Source organism: Leiobunum rupestre, chromosome 1 (assembly GCF_980474605.1).
Source record: "Leiobunum rupestre chromosome 1, qqLeiRupe1.1.hap1, whole genome shotgun sequence".
Taxonomy (NCBI): Eukaryota; Metazoa; Arthropoda; class Arachnida; order Opiliones; family Sclerosomatidae; genus Leiobunum; species Leiobunum rupestre.
This window is the reverse complement of record NC_143384.1, coordinates 91,471,959-91,488,193: the sequence shown is the minus strand read 5'-3', so window position 1 is coordinate 91,488,193 and position 16,235 is coordinate 91,471,959. Positions and strand designations below refer to the sequence as shown.

Here is a 16,235-nt window from a genome sequence, read left to right as displayed (position 1 = left end):
CTAACGTTATAACTTTGTAAAGGACATTCGCCAAAGCTGTTTTTTTAGAAAAACACCGTAAATTAACAAGCGTTGGTGGCTGAGTGGTTAGAGTACATCTCTTGCACGAGGCAGACCCGGGTTCGATTCCCGGCCGGCGCCTAGAAATTGCAAATTGATACTAAGACGAATATCGTGTACAACTGGTGGAAACCATGCTATTAGACGTTGAGACGTAGCATTACACTCAGCACTCGGTCCGTCCCAAAGTCATTAAGAAGAAGTTGGAGAGAAAAGCCCATACAAACACAACAGACTCAATATCCACAACCATCATAAAACAAACTCAACACTCACAACAATCATAACACAAACTTAATACCCACAACAGTCACAATACGAACTCAACATTCACGACCTACAACATAACAATAACGAAATATCCGGTGAGCGTTGATGAAAAAAGACCAACCAAACCAAACCGCAAACCAATCCGTTAACGCTCACCGTCACACGGTAATTTTGCCAACCCTTCGAGAAACTGCGTACGCAGTGATTACCCTTTGCCCCGAAAATGCGAACGCGTTCGCAGGCCTGACAGACAGACCCACAGACAGACACTGTGATTGTATAACCCCTCCTAGGGGACATTGTCCCCTCGGAGAGGTAAAAACAGCGGTTATAAACAAGCATCGGTGGCTCTTTGGTAGAGCACTCACCTGCCATGCAGGAGGGTCCGGGTTCAAAACCCGTCCAATGCGATCGCAATTTGATAATAGGATATATACCGTGAACATTTGGTGGACACCCCACCTTGTGGAAGTTGATACACTTTTCGTAACCCTAAGCAATCGGGCCTTTCGAAAAGTCAATACATAAACGTTGGAGAGTAGATCGCAAACGAAACACTAACATCACAAAACCACAACACGTGACAAATGCACAATATGCATCTACATTACAACCGCAACATCTCGAAAACCACTACTAAGGCACAACCGTCGCGGCAGTTTTGCCACAATTTAGAATCAAAGAAACTGCGTACGCAGTGATTACGCATTACGCTTTGCCCCGAAACTGCGAACGCGTTCGCAGGACACACACACAGACACCCACACACACAGACACCGTGATTGTATAACCCCTCCTAGGTTACATAGTACCCTCGGAGAGGTAAAAATCTTAAAGACGTTTTTTCAACACACTTTCGACACTATTTTAAACAATATAATTGAAAAATAACAAACAATTTTTGATTTTCTTTCAAAACTAACGCCATGTTATAAGCTAATATTTCCTTAGTCCTATTTTGCGCGCTTGGCCCGTAACGACCTTTGTCCCCGAGGGGTCCGTCACTTAAGGGAAATGTGTACAAGATTCGGAATCAAGGAGTCTTAAAGTTGATTCCAAAGAGTCGCGATTCTTTCTGGATTCCGTGATTTGGATATGGAACTTTTGAGGGAAACGATAGTTTTAGTTTCACTTTAGGTTATGTAAGATTTTCGATTTTAAAGGGTTAATTCAAGATTAATAAACTTGGTTAACAATTTACAATATGTATTATCAATGCCATGTAAAATAATGAAGTAATATAAAATAAAGAACAGAAAAAGAACTTACAAACTTAAAAGTTAGTGTCAAATGAGTGAACACAGTAAAGAGAATAACTATCCGTATAATCCGTTTCCGTTAATCTAAAAACTGAACACGATCGGCTAACACTTCGACGGAATCGGACCAACTTCTATCGACGGTTATTACTACGTTAGTAGCCGCTGGACTCAGCGAAGCATAATAATACTAATACAGATGCATTTAAATTTATGATTTATTATTTTAATGTTCTTCTTTAATTAACTCTGTAACTTATTTTTTGTAACTTGTATCAGATGCATTTTGCAGGGTAAATTTTTATTTTTATTTTATTAAAAATAAGACTACTTCCTAACACCGCCATGCGCCAAATAAAAAAAATTCTTACCTAATAGAACTTGAAAATTTGCGCCTCCCAAAATCATTGCACCCGTACGCAGTTGCATACCCCATTTGGTCACCCCTGCACAAGTTTTTAAGAAACTCTGCTAATGAAGTTTCTTGACTTTCTTCATTTATAATTATCCTCGACTTATCGGAAATGATGACCGAATTTTTTTTCCTACAGACTGAAAAGCTCGTGCCTTGATAGAACCAAAGCAAGGTTATAAAACGAAATAAAAAGGGGGCCCCTGGAACTCCGCCCCCCCCGCACCGCGGGGTTGCGAGGGCTATATTTACGCCACTGATTCCATGATTCGACCACGATTTTTAAAATTTATAATTCCCGCCTAGATTCCTGCGATTCGGAATCAAGAAATCAGGGCCTGTACAAGATTCCTTGAAGTGATGGACCTCTCGCGGTTCTCTGTCTGGCAATTCTCTTCCCTCCCCCCCCCTCATAGTCTTTCCCCTTTCTAGGCTACACTCCGAACCGTCGATTTGGACGGGAGCCATTAAAAATTATGCACTAAACCTAATTAAATTGAAAAATATAAAAGACACATGTCTGCGACGTCACGAATCCAGGGGTAGTGTCAGATTTTGTCTTAAATGAGTAGTTTTTTCTCTAGATGCTCCTAGTTAGATGAGTGTAGCTTTCAGAGCCGAAATATTATTTGTTTTTCATGATTTCCTGATGAAAACGAACTTTAATTGAGGATTGATGTTTCAGGAATTTGTTTCCGATGAGTAGTTTTTCTCTAGATTCGCGGGATTAAATTAGTGTGAAAATCTTGGAAATCCAAAAAATCGTCGAAAATTCGGGCTTACGGATATACCGTATAGGTCAAAGACACGCGATCATTAGCAGTTTGCGTTCTTTAAGGCATAGGCTTACAGAATGCAGGGATTGAGTCTAGGAATAAATAGTAAACCTATCGGTGTACTTGAATCTTGGATACATAATAGTAGTTCCTACCTGGATATATCACTCTAGAGTTCCGTGTGCATTTTACCAAGAGTTTGTTACGGGTTCTACGCTGTAGAAGGCTAGGTGTTACGAGAGTTTCAAAAATTATCCGCTAACTTCTTCGAAGCAGCGCTGCTGTCGCAAAAGTCATTTGCTGGTCAGATTTTTTTCATGTTATATATCCAGGTAGGAACTACTATTATTAATCCAAGATTGAATATTCTATGGTGGCGCTACTTATCGCGCCCAAACGCCATTATTGATCACGCGCCATAATATTGTTCACGATAATTTGTGCTCTTCAATTTTACCTTGAAGAAATAGTTCCGAATTTGATACTTCAAGGGTTTTTAGTGGAAAAGGCTTCAAGTCAGCTAGATTGTAAGTAGGAATATTTATCATTTTACTTAACACCTACCCAGCTCTTATACAATCGAAAAAATAGTTAATTAATTTTTATGTTTCAAATGTTGATTGTTGATAGAAGCCAAGGTTATTAGAAAAATCTCTCTTATATGGATAGAAACGATGTTATATGTGTTATACTAGAATCTAAATTTCCGCCTATAAAGTCGTTCTTTCTGAGTGAAGGAACAATCGTTTTGGCTATTGTTTTGGTTTATTATTTTTCAAGGATGACAGTAATGTAAAAAGTTTTAACTGCAATTTATTATTTAGAAAGATATGATAAATATAAAATTGTTATTTGCCAGAAATCTTTACCACGTAAAATACGACATATTTCGAGATTTTCTCGGTAAATACGAGATTTTTGTACGTATTGGATAAGGTAGGACTGATGACGAATTACGGCAAGGTATTACTAAATTTTTTAAAATTGTCCAGTGTGTGTTTTTTTTAACCGTATGTGGGGTTAATATACGCACCCAGGAGGTGGGAAATCTCCTTCGTGTGGTATAGATTTTCTTAGTCGCTCTCCCTTGTTTAATTCGCGCCACAAGAGAATATACTAGGTACTGTTCTCTAGGTCGCGTTATAGATGGCACAGCTTGATTAGCAAGAATGGGGCTGGGGTGGCGCCGCGCGCCCGCAGCGCTCGAGCGAGACAATACTTAGATTACGAGTCCAGTTTTACTTTTATTTTGGGACTTGCTTCTCGGTTGTTATTTTTGCTTTAGACAGATACATTATGTTTTACTTTTGCTTTCGGTTACTTTACCTTGTCTAAATTTCACTGGGGTTGTGTTGTTGTGCGTTCTTATGGTTCTCTTCTACTCAATTTTACTTATATTTAGTAATATCTTGCCATTAAATCTATTTCGTCATCAGTCTTACCTCATCCAACACGTACAAAAATCTCGAAATATGTCTCATTTTCCGTGGTGAAAATTGCTGGCAAGTAACAATTTTACACAAATCATATCTTTCTAAATAATACTTCCCAAATAACAAACCAAATAAAAATAATAATAAAAAAAGTACCTATTGTTAACAAATTCCCAATTGTTGCATGGAAAATTTCTTACATGTAGCATTCAATTATATATTAATTTAGAATCACCCCACTCTGTAGATTACTGGCACTTTGGTAGCCATTTTTTTAACATTGGCAGGCATCAAAGTGACAGGAGGGTAGGGGGTAAATTGCCTAGTGCCCGGCGGTAAAGGGACAATAGTGCCTACGGAGAATCGATAAGGGGGGCCCAGAGACGTTGGGGCTCATTAAATTACATTTTAGAATTTTATTAACTGAATTAGATCTATGCGAAATTGTAGCATACAACAGAAGAAATGGCCTTGTTACGTGTAACCCTTCAGGTTCAGTTTTCCCCGTATACTTACATTTGTTTTATTTTTTCCGTGTTTTATTTGCTTTTGTTATTACATTTTCCCCCGCACTCTGACTACCGATTCTCAAAACCCCCGAGTGGGGTGGCGGAGTGGTTAGTACTTTCGCCTCGCAGCCAGAGGAGCCAGCTTCGATCCCAGGTTGTGGCACTGGGTGAAAACTCGGAACAACTTCTTCTGCGTTGAGTTTGCAAGTTCTCTCCCCACTGGTTTAAGGGGTTTTCCCCGAGTTCTTCGGTTTCCCCCTTCCATAAAAACTTGTCGAGGTTAACGGTAATAGTTAGTGTAGGGAGCTGTTGGCTCGATTTCGTGGCATGCAGGGCTTGCCACCAACCTCCTACGCATCGTAACCCGGCCACCTGAAATTATGGCTTCAAAAGTCACTTGATGACTTAGGCCTAAGGTGGTGCCTTGGGTATTAGCCTAGCTGATTATTATTTCATCCCCCCCCCCTCGTAGAATACCCAGGGTCAAGTCTGGAATAACTGTTAAACGTAGAAAGAAAAATTTCTAAGAAAGGTGCAACCCCTCGCTATTGTCCAAGGAAAGGTTAAAATAGACCCCTCACAAGTTCGAGAGCTCATATCCGTTCGTATCTTTATACTGCTAGGAGCTATTTTTATCTATCGTATTTTTCCCCTCGCTTAGTGTATTTTGTAAAGTTTTTAGAGTTTTTAGAATTAATTGTAGTCAGCCATAATTGTAGTATTTTTATTTTTATTGTATTGATCAGATATTAGTGTGTATAGTTTTATTTGTTTTCCCCTCGCTGATTTAAATCAGAATGGCAGAAAGGATGGAAGTTGGAACTGATCCTATTGAGAACCGTAAAAGAAACTTTTAATTAACCAGTTAGTCAGAGTGTTTTAATTTTTATATTTCAAATTCAAATTCAAATTCAAATATATTTTATTTTTTAAGTTTTTAGTATTTTTGGTTAGAGGGCCAAATCAACTTGCGACTTATAGCCCTCTTACAATTACTTATTGTGCATGTGATCCCCCGCTTAAAAATAATAAATAGTAATAGTAATGGCCTAACCATCCTACTAATCAAAAGAGCCATAATATCTGTTTTCCCTCAAATTTTATTATTTTGTGTACTATTTTGTTTTTAAGTGTTAAATAAAGATTTTGTGATTGATTAATGACAAGGGGTTTCCATTCTGAATTCGAATCTCCCCCATTTTTCTATTTTTTTCTTTCCCCCGTATGTAACCCCCTCTCTCAGATTTAATTAACGCCACGAAAGGCCACGACTCGCATTTTGTCGCCATCTTCCCCCCACCTTGGTGAATTAATATCTTTGAGTAAGGGCTAGGAATATTTCCGTCCATCAATTGTATGACGATTCCTTAAAAAGGTTACATACGTCACAAACTTTAACCGGAAAAGAGTAGGACTAATCTACTTGAAGTCAGAAATGCAACAGACTTTCCGTTCCTCTCTACAATTTCTATGGGCGCACCCAGGATTTATTTTTTTCTGGTCGAGGGCGCATGAGTCCCAAAACATTTTCCACGATAAAAATAATTTTATCTGGCTAGATTCAAATACAGTTCGAAAAATATTTTTCACAAAATTGTGATTGGCTGGAAACAAAATAAACCCTAATTAAAGTGAAGTTAACATAATTTTTAAAATTAAAATAATCAATAATGAGTAAATATTGAAAGCATAACGTGAAAAACAAATGGAATCGAATTTCGAATCGAGACGAGTTCCACGCGACGGCTTGTTGTTATGGTAAATTTAACTTAATTTTTAATAATTAAAATAATCAATAATGAGTTATTATTGAAAACCCCACGTTAAAAACAAATTGAAACGCCTTTCGTATCGAGACGAATTTCACGCGACGGCTTGTTGGTATGCGATAAGCCAAGTTCGCTTCTACCCTGACTAACTGGTATGCTAGGTTTGCGAAGCATGCTGGTATGCTTTTTAGTATTTGCCACAATAACAGCTTTTTCCTCAACGGAATACTCTAGTCATGGCCGATCTTTGTACCACGTTTTCTTGAATGACCTATCTTTATCGTTGAACTTGGTTTTCGGGTATTCAGAAAGTATTGGTTGAGTTGGTTTTAACAAACCAAGGTCGTTGGCAGTTGCTATACTTTCCTCTGGGTGTCTGGATGAATTCTGGACCACTGACGGAATGATAACGTCGTGGCTATTACCATTACCACTTGCAGCTTCAACGAGTTCAAAGTCGTCTTGAAATGTATTTGAAGTTAAATTTCTAATCACATTAGTTTTGTCTTTTTGTTTTTACCGAAATTTACTCATTTTCAATTACTAGATGTTACAGTTTAGTTTTAAATTGTCGTGGAAGTTTTTAATTTCGTTTCTTTCATTTTAACCGAGGAAAAACTCAAAATACGGTGTATCAATTCTTCTAATAGAAATAAATCAACATGTGTGATGACGAAGTTGCCGCTCTCGTTGTGGACAATGGTTCCGGTATGTGCAAAGCCGGTTTCGCCGGAGATGACGCTCTCAGAGCTGTATTTCCTTCCATCGTTGGGCGACCCAGACATCAGGTTCGTTAATGTAATTAATTTAAGCTTTTAAACAGTGTTCCGAAGTGGTAAGTGTCAGGTGTCAAGTAATGTGGCAAAAAGTGGTAAATACAATACTTTTACTGGAAAATATGCCAAATAGTGACAATTAATAAATTTTAATAAAAATAAAAAATATACCAAAGAAAAACTATATTTGTGATATTTTAGACAAATATACTGGATTAGTTGCCAAGTTTTGGGCTAGAAACTCAATTATAGCCGTATCTAGTTATTTCTTTTGGCATTTTTTAACGATTTTTCTTGAGTTTGAATTCGTCAGCTATAAATCTTTAAGGTATTTCTGATGATTATTTTGTGATAAACTGAAACATTAGCTCACATGTAAGTGATGCTACATATATGAAAGAGTTAATTCAATATTTCAATTAAATTTATTGTGATTTTACAAGGAAAAGCTGTAGTTACTCCTTCTAGTCAAGTTACTTTCCTGAATCCTAAGTTGTGACAGATATTTTTCTTCAGTGTTTACTAGTGATATTAACTATTTCTCATTAATCAAGTCTAGATAAGTTAAAAAAAAATAAACTGTTGAATTTGCAATATTGAATACTTTTGATGATAATAAAATCAAGGTAAAATTGAACTCGGTGTACACTGCCGTACCATTGACTGTGCTAAATGGAACTCGCGAACTCTTGAAAATATGTACCTTTAACAGTGCTAAATGCACGAACTTGGGTGTACAGATTATCTGAGACTGTCTTACCCCTCGAATAAAATAAACTTGTAATTAGTTATTTCGGCTTATTTACATCATTTAAAGGCGTTCACTTTTTGTCCACTGACATGGACTTTATTCTAAAAAAGTCACATTTTGGTAACATTACTTTTAAAGAGAAGTTTTAAAGTATACGAAAAAACCGTCGAGACGGTGAGCTTTAACTTTTGAAAATCCTTGTTAGACCTAATATTTTTTTGCGGCCACGTTCGCCGTTGCCACGCTTCCGCTAAGCTCAAACCTAGCAAAATAAGATTTTATGCAGGTTAGGGACCCTAGCTCTCCCCGTCCTAAAAGTGTGGTATCTTCAACGAAATTGGGTGTGAGAAATGTATGGGTCCTTCATCCCGCTTGTTTCACAGGTGCCAACTGTTTCCCTAAGGATAAACCTCCACTACTAGCGCTATGTTGAGAAAACCAGTTTTAGCGAGGATAGCTGTCTTGGAGAAAACTATAATTATCTATGGCTTTAAGGTTAATTGTCGTAATCAAATTCCAATTTTTTAGGTTGTAATGGTCCAAAAAGACTCTTACGTCGGAGAAGAATCCCAAAGCAAAAGGGGTATCCTCAGCTTGAACTACCCGATCGAACACGGCATCGTCACGAACTGGGATCATGGGATGACATGGAGAAGATCTGGCATCACACTTTCTACAACGAATTGAGAGTAGCTCCCGAAGAACATCCCGTCCTCTTGACCGAAGCGGCCTTGAACCACAAGGCCAACAGGGAGAAGATGACGCAGATCATGTTTGAAACTTTCAACACCCCAGCCATGTACGTTTCCATCCCAGCGGTTCTATCCTTGTACGCTTCTGGTCGTATCACCAGTATCGTCATGGATTCCGGTGACGGCGTGTCTCACACCGTACCAATCTACGAAGGATACGCCCTCTCCTACGCCACCCTGCGATTGGATCTTGCTGGACGAGACTTGACTTATTATCTCAAGAAGATCCTTGCAGAGCGTGGATACTCTTTCACCACAACCGGTAAGTATTTGCATTGTTTAAGGAACAACTGGTTATCGATATCGGGATCTTATCCGATTTAACCCGCCTACCGGTAATTGGCTTCGCAAGCCTTCAGTTGACTGTGGCCTATGTGGTTCCTTGGGTATTAGCTTAAGTAGTTGATTATTACCAATTCGCGTCTAAATAAAAAGTTTGAATGATTTTATACGGTAGAAATTTACCGTACGGGCTCGCGTCTGGGTTACAGGTTGTTACGATTAATAAGTACAAACTTACCGATTTTTAAGTCACTATATAAACAGTTTTAACGGTTTATTATAAAAACTGACAGATTTACTAATTTGTGTCTAAATAACCGGTGTTTACGATCAATTGGTGATCTAACCGATTGGCCGTTTCTTAATCGATATGCGAAACCTGTTTTTGACAAAGATGAGGTCATAGATGGTGCTTTTAAAAATTCTAGAAGTTACGATATGGCGAACGTGAACTGCTACGCCAGGTTTTATCGGTAAAGATGAGTATCCATACAATCGCTTATTTGGTCCAACACTATCAAAGCATGTTAACTGATCTAACGTTATCGGTTTTTATAATCGCAGCTGAGCGGGAAATAGTCAGAGACATCAAAGAGGAGCTCTGCTTCGTAGCCTTGGACTTTGAAAAGAAAATGGACACCGCGGCGTCATCCTCATCGTTGGAGAAATCTTACGAGTTACCCGACGGGCAAGTCATCACCATCGGAAACGAAAGGTTCCGCTGCCCGGAAGCTCTGTTCCAACCATCTTTTTTGGGTATGGAGTCATGCGGCATCCACGAAACCACTTACAACTCAATCATGAAATGTGACGTCGATCTTCATAAGGACTTGTACGCTAACACCGTCCTCTCCGGAGGAACCACCATGTTCCCCAGATTCGCCGATAGGATGCAAAAGTAAATCATCGCGTTAGCTCCGAGCACCATGGGAATTAAGATCATCGCGCCACCCGAGAGGAAATACTCCGTCTGGATCGGAGGATCAATCCTAGCGTCGTTGTCCACTTTCCAACAGATGTGGATTTATAAGCAAGAGTACGACGAATCCGGACCCAGCATCGTCCATAGCAAATGGTTCTAAACATTCTTTTTACTTCACTTTTTCCTTAGGGTCAGCTCTATTTGAAATTTGTTTTAGGGTAATAACCAAAGATTTTTTTGGGCTTTCTCGTTGTCTGCTCACCGAAGTAAAATAAAAAATAATTTTTTTTTTTTTAATATTCTTAGCGGTATTGCTCAGGACGCTTCGTATAAAATCAAAAACATTCCCAAGACTTCTTCATTAGAATATAAAGGTGGGAGCTGTGTAACAGTATGAAAATGAATTCACTGTTTTTTCTTCAATCATTCCATATAATGAAAACCAAATTCTGGAATAACATTTAAGCACTGCCGCAGTTGTTTAACAAAACAAAAACAAATGGAACGAAACTAAATTAATTTATTCTGAAGTGAAGGGCCGGCTTTAACGTTGCTCTAACCTTCTAAAAGACGCCATTGAAAGCTCAAAAAGTCCTTACGCTTCTGGCTGTCAAACGTTAATAGGCCTACCGTCTGGTAATACGTTCCTTAACTAGTTTTCGACGACAAAGAAAAGAAGGCGTAATGATAGCTTTCGTTCGTCTTTGGCCAGTTTTAGGATGGAGTGAGATCCGATTATGACGCGCCCCTTGCTTGCCCCTTATATAAAAATATTTTTCCTTAATTTTGATTTACCACTGCGATACCCCCTGAGACTTGGCACTAGGAGCGGCCGCTCCGTTCGCCCTATGGTAGGGCCGGCCATGGGCCCAAAAGTACATATCTTACGAGAGAAGTGATGTACCTTCGGAGGCTCGACCCACTTTCCGTTGACCGCCAAATTCGCCGAGGGGCTAGTCACTCCACGTAATCGGTGTACAAGCTCCTACTAATGAAATTACGCGTAATCTTTAGAGTCTGTAGGCCTACCTTTATCAGTGTTGAGTAGTTGAGTACTCGTAATCGGTGTACAAGCCATCTGACAGTGATTAACCCGATGGGCTGATCACTATCCGTAATCGGTGTACAGGCCATCTGACAGTGGTTAGCCCGAGGAGCTGATCACTATCCGTAATCGGTGTACACGCCATATGACAGTGATTAACCCGAGAGGATGATCACTATCCGTAATCGGTGTACAGGCCATCGGACAGTGGTTAGCCCGAGGAGCTGATCACTATCCGTAATCGGTGTACAAGCTTGCAGCTTTGACTCCACTAAAGTGATTACGTAATCGATTACAGACTTTCACCACCAAAGGCTGTACTCGCTTTAACCAGTATAAAAATCTCGGAATTTCCGCCAAATCGCCAATTTGTACACAGCTCAAGAATGACTAAAATTCAAACTTTTAAAATTACACTGTGACGAGATATTTATCTATTGATAAACCAAATTTTACCGATGAAACAGTATTCGAATATCAACATCTGCCGGTCTTCGCCACGCACAATTTCTTCTTCCAAACCATTTTTTAAAATCAACGGCAGATGACGTAGGTACAAGTTAAGCTAGGACATAGGACTGCGCGAATAGTAATTTTTGGATATTTGACAAATATCAAATGCTTTGGATTTTGTAAACCAAAAGTTAAATCGAATGCAAATTTTTAAAATTTTAACCAAACATAAATTTTTCTCAAATTATTCTACCAAATATAAAATTTTTCTCAATTTATTCTACCAAATAGAAATTGTTTATCAAATTATTCTATTAAATAGACATTTTTATCAAATTATTCTACCAAATAGAATTTTTCTAAAAATTTTCTACCAAATTGAATTTTTCTCAAATCATTCTACCAAATAGAAATTTTTCTCAAATTATTCTACAGAATAGAAATTTTTATAGAATTTTTCTACCAAATATTTTTTTGTGATAGAGATTCTATCAACTAAGAAAACGTGTTACATCTTAATATATATGTAAATATATTTTTATACCAAAACTAAAATACCTACAGCTGCCGCTAAATATAAAGAAAATTTATGCTGAAAGGGGGTAAACAGTCGGACAATATAATTGCAGTCAGGTCCGGCCAAGGAAGAATGATTTATTTGTCACAAAACTGCCCCCCACAAGGAGAACGCAACCCGTCAAAAGTCGGACAGTTTTCATTGGTTAGACGCTTTAGCGCCTGCATTCGTCGGAAAGGGAAAATTCGGAAATTGACCAATGAAATTTGTACACAACACTGACGAGGAGACTACCTGAGGTGATAATCACCGATTTTGTTGAACCTAAGTGGGTATGTAGACCTTATCGTAACATGAAATTTCACCAAGGGAAAAATTGCAATGGGCATTAGTTTTGCCATGGCAACCGAAAATGCTTTTGACAACACAGTATGTATATTTTATCATTGAAAATAACATGGGAATCTGAGCACTTCTAAGGGTCCCCCCTGTGAAAAATTTTAAAAAAATTTAAAATTTCAAAACCAAAAAAAAAGATCAAAATTGACAAATGAAATGAATTTTATGATATTTTGATTAATTTTGGTCAATTTGATCAAAATATGTAAAAATTGATCAATTGTTATTTTCAATGGACAATATACAGACTGTGTTGTCAAAAACATTTTCGGTTGCCATGGCAAAACAAATGCTTATTGCAATTTTTCCCTTGGTAAAATTTAATGCTACCATAAGGTCTACATACCCAACTAGTTTCAACAAAATCGGTGATTATCACCTCGGGTAGTTTCCTTGTGAGTTAGCGTGTTTCGTAAATAAAACTTAATCCAGTACTAATAATTCTGTTTCTCTAATGGAAGAAGGCTCCCTAATAATTTACAACAACGAAATAGCAACTGAATTCTCAAAAACGTTCTCAAGTATTGCAAATGACACTTCAGCTCCCTATATTGCCTTTATAGACGACCCTAATATAACTCCTAATAATTTCTTGAAACTACTCACAACAGAAGATGACTTTAAGGACTCAATTAACTAACTAAAGCCGACTACTATATCCATTATAGGTGACATACCTAACTTTATAATTAAAAGCTGCAGAGACCTGTTAATAAAACCTTTGCAGCATATTTTTAATGTGTCCTTCCAAACCGGTGTTTTCCCTGATAAGTGGAAATTCGCCGTCGTCTCACCAATTTTGGAAAAAGGGTTTTCAAATTACTATCGTCCAATATCAGTTTTGTATTTGCTTGGTATGGTGTTTGACTACACAGCTCAATTTCACTTCTATATCTGGTTCAAGTTATTTATCGTAGAGGGTAAACACGGCTTTGTGAAGGTTATGTCAGTCAACAACAACCAACTGGCTTTCTCGAAATATTTTGAACTCCTAGTATCGTCCCGCGGTCAAATAGACGTCATCTTCGTTGACCTTTTCCATGTCCCTCATCAGCGACTATTACAAAACTATCGAAAATGGACCCTGAAGCATAATGTATCTATTCAATAAATTACGAAAATTTCGCTTTTTATAAAATAATAACACCTTCTAAGTTCTGATATAAGAGCCAACTCAATATATTGTAACACAAGAAAACGTCCTGTTCCAGGGTGCATAATCACGCGCAATCAGAGTCGTTAACGAACATCATTCTAAATTAATATCACTGATGTTTAATTTTTCAGTATCTTCTTAAGAGGTATGGTGTGATTGATTAGGCACGTTTTTACTATCGAAATCCAAAGGCGATAGTCTGTAACGTAGCCCTCGCATTCTTAATTTCAATGTGCAAATCCCTTCCTTCACCTTACTTATGATTCATTTGTTAAACTTCCTGCTGTCTTATGACGGTGCAATAAATTATTCTGGTAGTTCATGATAGTCCACCGTTGGTGAAATCAATATCGAATATTGTATAAAACCAAATGTTTTTTTTTTTTTTTTAAATTCCCCACGTTTAAGTAAAGGAGCCCTAAAAGATTTTGATGGTGCACGATATAATTGGTGCAATCGATTAGGCATGTTATTATAATCGATATCGAATAGGGGAGTGGTCGTTAATTTAGACTTCACACTAAGGTGCACTAACTAATTTGAAAATTGCATGCTTTTGGCAGGGGGGTGGGGAGTAACTAAATGGATCGACATACATTTATGTTATTCTACAATGTTTGAAAACATTAGACGAAGACAAAATGAAGGGCAAGTAAATTTATCATTTTGAAATTGTGGTGGATATATTCAAGTGAGACACTTTTGAGAAAAGACCAAATACAGTTTGGCATATATGACGTAAGACTCGACGTAAGGGAAAAACATTTATATTGTTAACTGTTTATAAAATCTGCTCGATCAAAACACTGTCAAAATATTTTAATGCTAATATTTGGTATTTGGCCCGAAAACCAAACTTAAATAAAATAAAGAACTTTAGTTGACATTTAAAAAAATAAACCCCCGAGGTCAAACGACTCTCCGTCTGGTGGAGACGCTCTTTTGTCTCATGTATAGTCATAGTGTCTGTGTTTAAAAGGCAAGTTTATTTTTTATATTAAAACATAGCGCAGAAGTTTTTTAGGATTAATATAATATAATATATTATAATATTATATTACAATATTATATAATATTATAAAAATAGAAGTATGATCTCGTTAAAGATTCAGCAGGGCTGACTTAATATCTACAACTGTCCTTGTGATTCCTAAGGAGCAAAATTTGTCCTTAATATGTTAATTATTCTAAAACTACAAAATCTCGTATTCTACTCCTATCATTGAGACAAATTGTCCTAAGTAAGGACCGAAAATAGTCCGTAAGAAAAAGCGAGGGTAAAACCTCTCATTTGAGGGGTAAGGACCAATAATTATCCTTATTTAGCACATATTTTAAGATAGCTGCCTCGAAAAATATTGAAATTTTATATTTAGCGGTTATAGCAAATGTCAAAAAAGCACTTAAAAGCGATTTTCAGTGTAAAATAATAATAAGAAATAAATATCATAATCTATTAATAAAGATTTGTGCATTTGACCGTACATACATTTGATCGAATAACTCCTTCAACTATCATACTTTAAGGATTTGATAATGCTCGATATTTATTTTTATAATTTAATTTAATTTTAATCTTAAATAAAAAGCCTACTTTCAAAATGAATAACTAACTTACTGTACCTCCGAAATTTATCTTGCAATCTGTCATGGTATTGTGGCTAAGCCTTGGTCCTCGTAACCAAGCTAGGCGCGCTGCCTAACAAGTATTTCGGAGATGAGTTCGCGAAACGCCATTATCTAAGAATAGGCCACGTGGTTAAGTTTTTGCTTTTCTCGTTTCGGATCACAAGAAAAGGATTCCTCATAAGGACACTGATAGTAGAATACCAATTTTCGCTAAAAAGTGGTATTATCCTTAGGTTATCCTTACGAGTGAAATAATGATTTTTCCTTACGTAAGGAATCCTTTTTAAGGAGAATAGAGAAAAGGGATGTCCTTCTGGTGAATGAGAATTTCATTCTCAATCACCGGAAGGACACAAAGAGCTTGGCTCCCGCCGTTCACCCGCGCCTATCCCGTTCCTCCCCCACCCGCGCCTCTCTCTCAATCACCAGAATTTCTAATCACCAGAATTTCTAATCACCAGAATTTCTATTCACCAGATTCTCCCGTTCACCGGTTGCTTTCCCCCAAACCCCATTCACTGGATACTTTATCTCTCGTTCACCAGCTCCTTTCCCCCATTGCTTTCACCCCTTCTAATCACCAGTTGCTTTCCCCCATCTCTAGGCAATAAAAACAACCATAATTGTTATCTCTCATACTATCGAACCCAATCGCTAGAAATTGGCTTTTTCCCCATTCGCTATAAATCGCAGCAGTTTGCCAGAATTAGTTTTATCTCTCCGAAATAATTAATGTACCCAAAATTGGACCGCCAGTTTATTATTCTTTTTAGGGGAATCTCTATGGGAGTTTAACATTACAATAAAGCTAAAAGGTCCAGTTTGGGGTACATTTGGTCCGAAATGGGGTACATAGGGCCGAAAATGGTGACTTTGGTCGTTTTTGGGGTACATTTGGTCCATTTTGGTCCATTTTTGGGTACATCCCTGCTTTCCCCCATCCCCATTCTCCAAAATTAGTTTTCCTCGCGCAGATATCTGGAGATTAGATTTTTACCCGTTTGCTTATCGCTTCAGAACTCCTTAATTTTCTAATCTCTAGGCAATAAAAACAAGTTATTTACA

The 16,235-nt window shown here is 37.6% G+C and overlaps 1 pseudogene across 1 annotated transcript; it reads left to right on the top strand.

The window, feature by feature from the left end:
* The first annotated feature begins 7,069 nt into the window (after nucleotides 1-7,069).
* Nucleotides 7,070-10,161, top strand: LOC149968919 (actin 403-like; annotated as a pseudogene). The gene is made up of 3 exons (XR_016480686.1): nucleotides 7,070-7,276; nucleotides 8,544-9,029; nucleotides 9,614-10,161. The product of XR_016480686.1 is annotated as an actin 403-like (transcript).
* Nucleotides 10,162-16,235: the final 6,074 nt, after the last annotated feature.